Genomic DNA, 10,519 nt, shown 5'->3' with positions numbered 1-10,519 from the left:
AACATTTACTGGGCATCTGCTCCATGCTAGAGACCAAGTTAGGGTTTGGAAATAAAAATACGAGTAATAGAGGAGACCTTGTGTCCTTATGTGATAAGGCTTTGGAGCTAGGCTTTCTGGATTTGAATTCTAGATTTGGGTTACTAGGTGCTAGCCTTGAGCATGTTATTTAATCCCTTTCATCTGTTTTCTTATCTGCAAAACGGAGATGTTACCTAGGTGACAAACATGTTTTGAAAATTAAGTGAGAGGAGCAATTTGAGCAGTATCTTGACACAAGGCTGTGTACTCAATACATGTTATCTGTGAAGATCCGGTCTCTGTCCTCCAAGACAGTCATCTAGGGGGGACTGTGGGTAAGGAATGGATCACTATAACATAGTGTGGTAACCCAGACTTGCATGGGCCTTTATGAGGGCTCAGGAGACACACAGAAATCAGTCTGGACGGTTGGTCCAAGTTGGAAAAGGATGTCAACATCAGGTTTTGAAGAGAACTGCATGCTAAGCCAAAGACCTAAACTGTAGTCTGAAAAAATATTGGTATACAGTGTGTAGGCTTCTAATCTGAGCTTCCAACTCAGGAGATCTTTGTCCAAGAAACTCTAATTAGAGTTTTCTTTTTTTTTTTTTTAAAGATTTTTTTAAAATTTATTTATTCATGACAGACAGAGAGAGAGAGAGAGAGGCAGAGGGAGAAGCAGGTTCCCAAGGAGCAGGGAGCCCGACGCGGGACTCGATCCCAGGACCCTGAGATCATGACCCGAGCCAAAGGCAGACGCTCAACGATCTGAGCCACCCAGGTGCCCCCTAATTAGGGTTTTCAACCTGGGACCGACCCCTCTCTTAAGACATGAAAGAACTTAGTTTTACATCTTTAGCCTTTGACCCTTTTAGTCCATCAGAGATTTGGCTTAGTTCTTAGGGATCTCTTTATCTTATCAAAATTTTAAAAATTAGCTTTATGTTTAACCTATTTTTATCTACCTTCATTAGCCACATTTCTCAAATTACTACTTACTCTTTGCATTTTATTCCTATGTTAAAAATTTAATCTCTTTCTTTAGAGAATTTTGGAATTTCTTGGCCCTTATAAAATATGGTTATTTGCCTCACATTTTTCTTCAAGTCTGGCAGATATTATAGAAGAGAAAGCATCAACTTAGGAGAGCAGGTTCCAGGGTAGTTAACTGCAGTGCCTAATGAGGTTTGGTAGAGCGACCTCTGTATGTGGAGGATGAGGCCTGTTCCTTCACTCTGTGACCTTGAGCCGACTAATTAATTACTCGAACTCATTTAAAAAACTTTCTAAAATATGGGTATCACATGGAATAATGAATATGGAAATGGCCAGCATACAGAATATTCTGAACAGTCTACGTTAACCTAGTTCATGCTCATGAACAGAACCCACCGGGTGGTTTACAAGGATTTGCTTGTCCCAGGGGGAGCAGGCTTCTACATCGCAAACACTTAATGTGAGCATAGTGCTGGTACATAGTAGGCAGTCAAAATATATTATGTGCGGCGATAAATAAAAGAATGGGATAATGCAAACCTCCACAACTAAAATCACAGCTTCTGGCTTCTCAGCAGCTAGCAAGTTAAACATTCCCCTAAGAGCACACTGAAGATTGCATGGTTTGCTTATACCCAGATCAGCTGGTGCCCGGTGGTCAAGTGGGGTAACTGTGTGTCTCCAGTTAGGAGGTAGACATGCAGACGTGCAACTCCTGGGCTCCATCATGCGTCTGGAGCCATACAGTAAATGGGAAGAATGAGCCTGAAGCCAAGTCCAAACAAAGATATTCTCCACTAGTCATCTCCTCACAACTCTGTTTCTACAAAAACTCACGTGGTGCTGAATCTTCCCTTGCAACCTTGCTGCAGAGAAGCATGGGATAGGGTTCCCGATTGATTCATTAGAATACCTGCTTCCAGAATAAGCAAAACCAAGTGAATTAAATTTCTTTTCCTTCAGGACTGAATTTTTAGGAATTCTTTATCTCCATTCTCTTCTCTCAATGTAGAATCAAAGAAGTTACCTGTGGTTGGGATCAATAGAGACCAAATTTAGTATGAAGATGGATCATCTCACATAAACCATATAAAAGATGAATTTTTATTGTCTCAATTTTCATCTGTGCTAAAACAAAAATTAAGTACGTGTGAAGTCTGCTATGGTTGATACCTCAGTTTGTTGGGCTTTGACTTAATAATTTGAGGAAACTTGAATGTCAGAATAGGAAATGCTTTGGCAAATCTTGCACTGAGAAGTTTCCACACTAAGAGCTGGTTCTAGAAGAAGAGCTTCCTGAACCATAAAGGAAATTTTCAGGTCAAACAGATTTCAATATTATAGGCTAATTGAGCTACCCTCAGGCTAAGTCTTCATTCAAAGTCCCGGAATGATTCACTATTACTGCTTTTCTCCATTCTGGAGATAGATGTTTTAGATCAGGTTAAAGTGATCATTCATTTATTCATTTTCAGCCAACAACTATTTACTGAGTACTTATTATGTGCCAGGTATTTTCTAGGCCCTGGGGATAATGGGACAAACAAAACAGAACAAGTCTCTGTTCCCTATTCTAGGTATGATTTCACCCTTAATCTTATTCTGACCCAGTATTCCTGCTTGAATCTTGCAGTTCCCCTAACCAGAAGGGCAATATTATGGGTATATAAGGATGAAATGGAGCTAAAATGCTTCTAATTATGTAGTTAATCTTCAAAGTTCTAAAAGACTCGAATTGTCTACTTACACTGCCATATGGTTGAGCTTTTTTTCAAACTAAATACCAAAGGCTTGATGATTCTTTGAAACCAGTCTCAACTGCCCTATGCCTGGAAAACAGAGAATTAACAATCCCATCTCTTAGTTTAATAATAATTCTGGGGTGCCTGGGTGGCTCAGTTGGTTAAGCGGCTGCCTTCAGCCCAGGTCATGATTCCAGGTCCTGGGATTGAGCCCCACGTCGGGCTCCCTGCTGAGCGGGGGAGCCTGCTTCTTCCTCTCCCTCTACCTGCCGCTCCCCCTGCTTTTACTCTCTCTAATAAAAAATAAAAAATCTTTAAAAAAGTAATTCCTAGAATTTTTTTTTTATTCTAAAAACTTTCTAGAGACATTTTAGGTAGAATTTATATGAAATGATCTAAGTGCCCACGTTTATTTTTTATTTTTTTTTTAAGATTTTATTTATTTATTTGACAGAGAGAGACACAGCGAGAGAGGGAACACAAGCAGGGGGAGTGGGAGAGGAAGAAGCAGGCTTCCCGCGGAGTAGGGAGCCCGATGCGGGGCTTGATCCCAGGACCCTGGGATCGTGACCTGAGCCACCCAGGTGCCCCAAAGTGCCCACATTTAAATATTTTTGCAAAAAATGTAATGTTTCAAGCTTAGATTATCATAGTTCACATTAGGGGAATGACAATAGGGTACTGTTGGCGATGGTAGATCTTTTTCAAGAGAAACTGAAAATACAAATCCCTTTGATGTCTGGACAAACATTTCCATGAGTTCTGCTGTGAGGAGCTATCTGAGTTTTATCAATTGCAGCGTTTCTGTAGCTATAACAACAACAACAACAACAGCCATAAAATCCTTGTGTTGTTTTAAACATCTGATCAGTAGACCAAAGCTTATAAGAGCCTTATGAGACTTCTTGTTGCCAAGAAACTTCAATCCTACCTTGGATTGTGGATCTTCAACCCTTTGCAAAAGTTCAGATTAACCCTGTGTAGGTATTGTACTCTAGATAACAATTGTACTCCATAGGTATGATTCCCTTTGAATGACTCAGTGTATAGCTTACTCCATCTCGGAGTAGGGAAGCATCTCCTTTGTGAAAATTAATAAAAAGAAACCTCATTTAGAATGGAGTCGGGAGGCCAGCAGGGGGAGCTCTCATCCCCTATCGCAAGTCAAATGCAGATCCAATGGGAAGAGAGGGGTCTTGCTGTGGAAACTACTTTATTATCTCTGCAGGAGGAGGGAAGTTTCCTGGGCCACAGTCCAGCCAGTGAGAGACAGTCACAAGTCAGCCAATGAAAAGCCACTCTACTTCAGCTCCTAGTTTACTTCACTGGACTTTTCCTTTCTAATAGGCCCTCCTAACTCCCTCCTTTCCTCTGTAAAAAAGTGGTCCTCTCTTTTGGTCTCTGGAAGTGATTACAAGTCTCTGCTATTCCCGGATACACCCATTTTTGCTGGCAAAATAACTGGCAGTTTTTTTTTTTTTTTTAAAAACCACGTACTTTTTATTTTATTTATTTATTTAAAGATTTTATCTTTGACACAGAGAGACACAGCGAGAGAGGGAACATAAGCAGGGGGAGTGGGAGAGGGAGAAGCAAGCTTCCCGCTGAGCAGAGAACCTTACGCGGGGCTCGATCCCAGGACCCCGGGATCACGACCTGGGCCGAAGGCAGACGCCTAACGACTGAGCCACCCAGGCGCCCCGGCAGTTTTCTTTTTAAGGTTAACACCTTAAAATTTTCAGACTTAAAATTGATACCCATTTTTTTTGCCCGTTACATCTTTCATGATTTTTCACTGCCCTGCTTTTCTGACTTCTTCGATAAAGCAGGATATGTTGCTATGGACTTATTTCACCTTTCCAAGTTTGCCTTTAATATTAGAGTAATTTGCTTAGCATGATGGTGATTGCAGCCAGTGGACTTTCCCCCCTCTTTTTATCCTATTTATCATGTATTTTCTTACCAGTGGTCTCAAAAACAGAACTCTACTTTTTTTTTTTTTTTTTAAGATTTTTATTTATTTATTTTAGAGAGAGTATGTGTGTGCATGTGCATGAGCAGGGGGAGGGACAGAGAGAGAATCTTAGGCAAACTCCCTGCTGAGCATGGAGCCTGATGCTGGGGTCGATCCCACAACCCATGAGATCATGACCTGAGCCCAAACCAAGAGTTTAACAACCGACTGAACCACCCAGGTGCCCCTCTACGTTCTATTACAGTCAAATGAACACCATAAGCCTCAAAATGGATGAGAAATTTGTCTCAACTGATATGTGGGATAGGAAAGCTGGCTATTGAAAACATTCATTAGTAACATTATAGAATCAGCACATTCAAAAGAGCAATGAAAGAATGGGGTGGCCCTCAGCAAATGTCATATTCCTTCTTTTAAACTCCCCTTCCTTTTCTTATTCCCTAAATGCAGGCATTCCATTTGCTCCTAGATTTTCTGTTCATCTCTGAAGGCACTTCTGCTAGAGCTCTGGGTCCAGTCTTCTGGCTTTAACTATCGTCTCTGTGTAGAGTGAACAACTGTGCATGCTCACTGGGCCCTGGGCTGGTTAGTCTCTGCTTGCCCGCTGGCTTCTCTCTGCCCTGCTTTGTGCCGTGGGAGACTGATTTCCGTAGACTGCACCATTGCCCTGGCTCCTTGCTCTGGCCTCTGGTTGGACTGAGACAATGGGAGGCTGGGAGGAGAGGGAATTTGGGTAATGATTTCTCTTCCCCTCTCACTGCTGAACAGTGATCGTGGCTTCAGCTCTTGCTGGCTGGTCCCTTCTCTGCCATGGCAGCTCCCACGGGGCTCACGCAGCGCAGCACTTCCTCCTCTTGATACTTTGTATCTGGAATTATGCAGCTTCCTTCTGTTGCCAGTTTGTGTGACTCACTCTCTCTGTTGAGTCCTTCATCCTGCCCACACTCTGAAGCCCGACAGAGACAGCTTCTGACTGGGTACCAGGAATCATGTTAAGTGTTCGAGATGCAGTGGTGAACAAAACAGGTAATGTTTTTGTCTTTGTGGGGCTTACATCCTAGTGTGTGGGCATAGCCAGTAAACTGGTCAACTAGTAAAAAAAAAAAACGAACCCAAATTACTGTTTGGGGTAAAGTTTACGATAGCAAGAGGGTGACCTCAAGGACAGACAGGTGTGCGGATTTGGAGAGTTGGTGAATTTAGACGTGAAAATCTGTTCCTGTGGAGGTAGCCAGTGAGGGACAAATAAAATAGCCATTGAAGGACAGGAGAAAACAATCAGCAGATAAAAAGGGCCTGAGGCAGGCAAAGAGATTGGTGATACTTCAATCTCTACGTAGAAGGCCTCATATTTAAATTCTCTTCTGACATCTGAAACTTTCACGGATACATATTTTTACGTATTGAACTAAGACTTGGATCATTGCCTTGTGCCAGGCACTGTTGTGAGCGCTTTATACGATCTCATTTAATCTTCGTGAAGATCTTAAAAACAGATGCCATTTTCTTCACTTTATAGAGGGGAAGCTGTGGCACAAAGAAGATACGTCCTAGGTCATCTCAGACTTGGCAGAGTCAGGACCAATTTTATGACTTCGAATTCTATCGGTCTTATTTATATCAGTGGAATTCTCATTATGTCAGTCCCACGGGGTAGAAACTTTGATATTGCCCTGATTTTTCCCCTTGACTCTCATTCCCTTTATCGGACAGGTATCCGTGTCAGTTATCCCTTCAACACATCTCTTCCATGTGTCATTATTTTTCCACTCTCAGTGATGTCCTAATACAAGCCCTTTCCTCCTACCTGGATCAGTACCTGGCTGCAGCATCCTTTGACTGCCCCCCTGCCTTAGAGGGGGAGAATCTGAAGAAGCTGCCAGATCAGTTCTTCCTAAAAAACCAATTCACCATGTTTTTCCCCTTTTAAAAAACCATTAGGGGCGCCTGGGTGGCTCAGTCATTAAGCGTCTGCCTTCGGCTCAGGTCATGATCCCAGAGTCCTGGGATCGAGCCCCGCATCGGGCTCCCTGCTCCGCGGGAAGCCTGCTTCTCCCTCTCTCACTCCCTCTGCTTGTGTTCCCTCTCTTGCTGTGTCTCTCTCTGTCAAATAAATAAATAAAATCTTTAAAAAAAATAAAATAAAAAACCACTAGAGTCCTTATAATTCCAACCAAAAGGACACATCATTAGAGTGCTTTACAATCTAGCTCTGTGCTCTTTATTCCTAATCTCCTTGTTTTTTTGTTTTTTTTTTCAACGTAGGTGTTCTGTACCTGGTTTTCCCATTTCTCTACTATTTCCAGCACATTGAGGAATCAGAAATTGCATGTGTACCACTGCCCCCAAGTATACATTAGGTGAACATCTTAGTTATGGGGAAAATGTGTTAATTCAGGAATCTATATTTAGAAGATTCAGTTGCTATATATTATAAAGGGATTGTGCACAAATGACTGAAACATGTTGATAAATGTGAGAACTGACTTCCTCTTCCAGCATCCACCATGCTGATTAAATAGCAAGGTAGAGTGGTTTAACTGGTCTTGTGTGTGTGTATGCATATGTGTGATTATCTGTCACAATTTCATTTTCTTTACAGCAGTTCTTTTGCTCAGTTGAATGTTATATTCAACCATGAAGAATATTAAGGACATTCATTCAATTAATTTAATATATATTTATTGAGCCATTATTATGTGAAAATCCTGTTTTCAGAGTCAAAGGGAATATAAAAATATGATATGCTTTTCCCCCTAAAAGAACTTAGACTCCACCAACGTTCAAAATGAAGCCTATCCCAGGTTACCTGGAGGGTTCCTGGTGAATAGCGGAAGGAGGTTCTAGAGGAACCCAGGTACCTGGGTAGGTAGAAACCACTCATTCATTGATTCACTACTTAGATTCACCACTTTGTATTGGAGTTTAAGTTTCTCGTTAGTCCAAAGCTGTTCTCTGGCTCAGTGCTTAATCTTCACTTATGCCTCTTAGCATTAAGAAACAGCCAATATTTGTCTGAAATTAAGGATTGAGAAATCAATATTTTAAAAAAGTGCATAGTAACCAGTTTCCAGGGTATTCACTCACTTCCAGTATCACTTCAATTTCAATCAATGCAAAAGCTCTAGGACAGATTGTCCTGCCTCAAGATGGAGTCCCTTTTCCCCAACGTGACATGTTCTTGTGTCTGCATAATTCAGTCTAGAATAATGCCCCGGGAATTCTAGTAAGACAGTCTGCGTTATCTTTTGTCACTCTCTGCATCTCAGGGTAGTCAGGGGAGGAAGGGTTCTTGGTATTTCAAATCCTTTTGAAGTCATGGGAATGGCCATAGGCACCCCAATTTGTTCTCTTTTGAGGTCTCTCCATTAATGTAAGTTGTGTATATGCTTCTTAGTTTTTCTCATTGTCTAAAATAATAACTATAGGAACACACACATACACACACACACCTGTCCCAAAGACCAACATCAGTTCTCATAGATAATACAGGTTAAGCTAGAGGGTCTCAAATTCAAATGTGTGCTGAGGCCAGCCAGGAAAATCAAGTGAGGGTGGGGGCACAATGTCACAGGGAGAGATAGGGACTGTGACAACCTCTAAACATCATCATTTTTGTTACTACCTGGGAACGAGTCCCCAGTGTTGCCAGATCACTGAAATTACGTCTGAGGAGACAGAAATCCATATTTTTAAAATGAAAATAAATGAATCTTAAGTATTGTGATGGTTAATTGTATGTGTCAACCTGACTGGGCCACAGGGTGCCCAGACCTTTGGTCAAACATTATTCTGGGCGTGTCTGTGAGGGTGTTTTAGGACGAGCTGAACACTTGAATCAGTAGACTGAGTAAGGCAGATTTCCCTCCCTAATATGAATAGAACAAAAACACTGAGTTAGAGGGAATTCTTCCTGCCTGACTGATGGAGCCGGGACATTGATCTTTCCAAGCCTTTAGAATTCAAGCTGAGAAATTAGCTCTCCCTGGGTCTCAGGCCTGCTGGCTTTCAGACTGGAACTTACGCGGTCAGCGCCCCTGGTTCCAGGCCCTTCAACCCGGACTGCAGCGCCATTGGCTCCCCTGCGTCTCCAGCTTGTCTCCATGATTGTAGGAGCAGCCTATTTCTTTCTTTCCCTCTCGATCTCTCTCTGTCTCTCAGTCTCTGTCTCTCCACCCCTCTCAGTTCTGTTTTATTTATTTATTTATTTATTTATTTATTTATTTATTTATTTATTTATTTACTTATTTATTTATTTAAAAGATTTTATTTATTTATTTGAGAGAGAGAATGAGATAGAGAGAGAGAGCATGAGAGGGGGGAGGGTCAGAGGGAGAAGCAGACTCCCTGCCGAGCAGGGAGCCCGATGCGGGACTCGGTCCAGGGACTCCGGGATCATGACCTGAGCCGAAGGCAGTCGTTTAACCAACTGAGCCACCCAGGCGCCCCATCTCAGTTCTGTTTTAAATCAAAATAAGACATAATAGTGGCATGAGGTCCTTCGTGACGTGCCTGAAGGCCAGTACCATCCTCTCATATGCTGTATTAAATCCACAAGTCCCCATTAGAGATGTGTTAGGGAAGCTGGGGATGGTAGTTTGATTATTCCAGTTAGGTAAGTAAAGAGACTTTATTTTAAACAGACAAAACCATATGCGTTAAAAAGGTTGTTGATCTTCAAGCTAGTTTCCTTTATAAAACTACGTGTATTTTAATAAGGGTGATGCCATTTTTCTTTTCTTTTTTTTTTTTTTTAAGATTTTATTTATTTATTTGAGAGAGAGAGAGGGAGGGAGTGCAGGCAGGGGGAGCAGCAGGAAGAGGGAGGGGGAGAAGTAGGCTCCCCCGCTGAGCAGGGAGCCCCATGTGGGGCTCGATCCTAGGACCCTGGGACCATGACCTGAGCCGAAGGCAGACGCTTAACTGACTGAGCCACCTAGGCGCCCCTCCTTTTTCAAATAACATTTTTTCTTCCTTTTTCAGAATTGCCTACTAAAACAATTTCACAGGAAAATTTTCTACAGTGTTATGTACTTGCTCTTTGCTTTTGAACAAAAGCATGATTAGCCAAATTAAGATATTTGCCTTTTCAGTGGCGCCTGGGTGGCTCAGTCGTTAAGCGTCTGCTTTCAGCTCAGGTCATGATCTCAGGGTTCTGTGATCGAGCCCCACATCGGACTCCCTGCTCCATGGAAAGCCTGCTTCTCCCTTTCCCACTCCCCCTGCTTGTGTTCGCTCTCTTGCTGTCTCTCTCTCTCAAAAAATAAATAAAAATCTTTAAAAAGAAATTTCCTTTTTCAAGTAAATTTTGGTTAAAAGGTGAATTTAAATATGCCCTCCAAGGCAGAAAAAAAAAAGATGTATTAGCACTAAGAATACATGGAAGAATGCACCATAAACCGGTTGCTAAAATATTTTAAGCAATAGCTAAGTCACTGGAATAAATGGGTAGTATGCCAAGCTGACTGATCTGAAGGGGTCACAGGGAGTGGTTTTGATGTATTTGTTCAGAACTCAGTCTTGTTACCACAAAGCAGGGGTCCTTAGCTCATTGAGTGACTTGGGTTGGGAAGAAGATGACAGGAAGTATGGTGAGTTTAAGGACGAGGCTGTCAAGAGCAGACAGCTACTACTCAGCAACAGCCAGATGTTGTCAGGGATACTTCTGAGCCCCGTGTTGCCAAACCACTAATATTTCAAAATCTGTGGAGAAAACAAGGGAGTCTGGTGGCTCGGAGGTGACTGGTACCATCGACGGTCACGTTTCAGTCATATGGTTGCCAAG

Source organism: Mirounga angustirostris, unplaced genomic scaffold (assembly GCF_029215605.1).
Source record: "Mirounga angustirostris isolate CCGP_5_RB_7025 unplaced genomic scaffold, mMirAng1.0.hap1 SCAF_8, whole genome shotgun sequence".
Taxonomy (NCBI): domain Eukaryota; kingdom Metazoa; phylum Chordata; class Mammalia; order Carnivora; family Phocidae; genus Mirounga; species Mirounga angustirostris.
Note: the sequence above shows the minus strand (reverse complement) of the source record.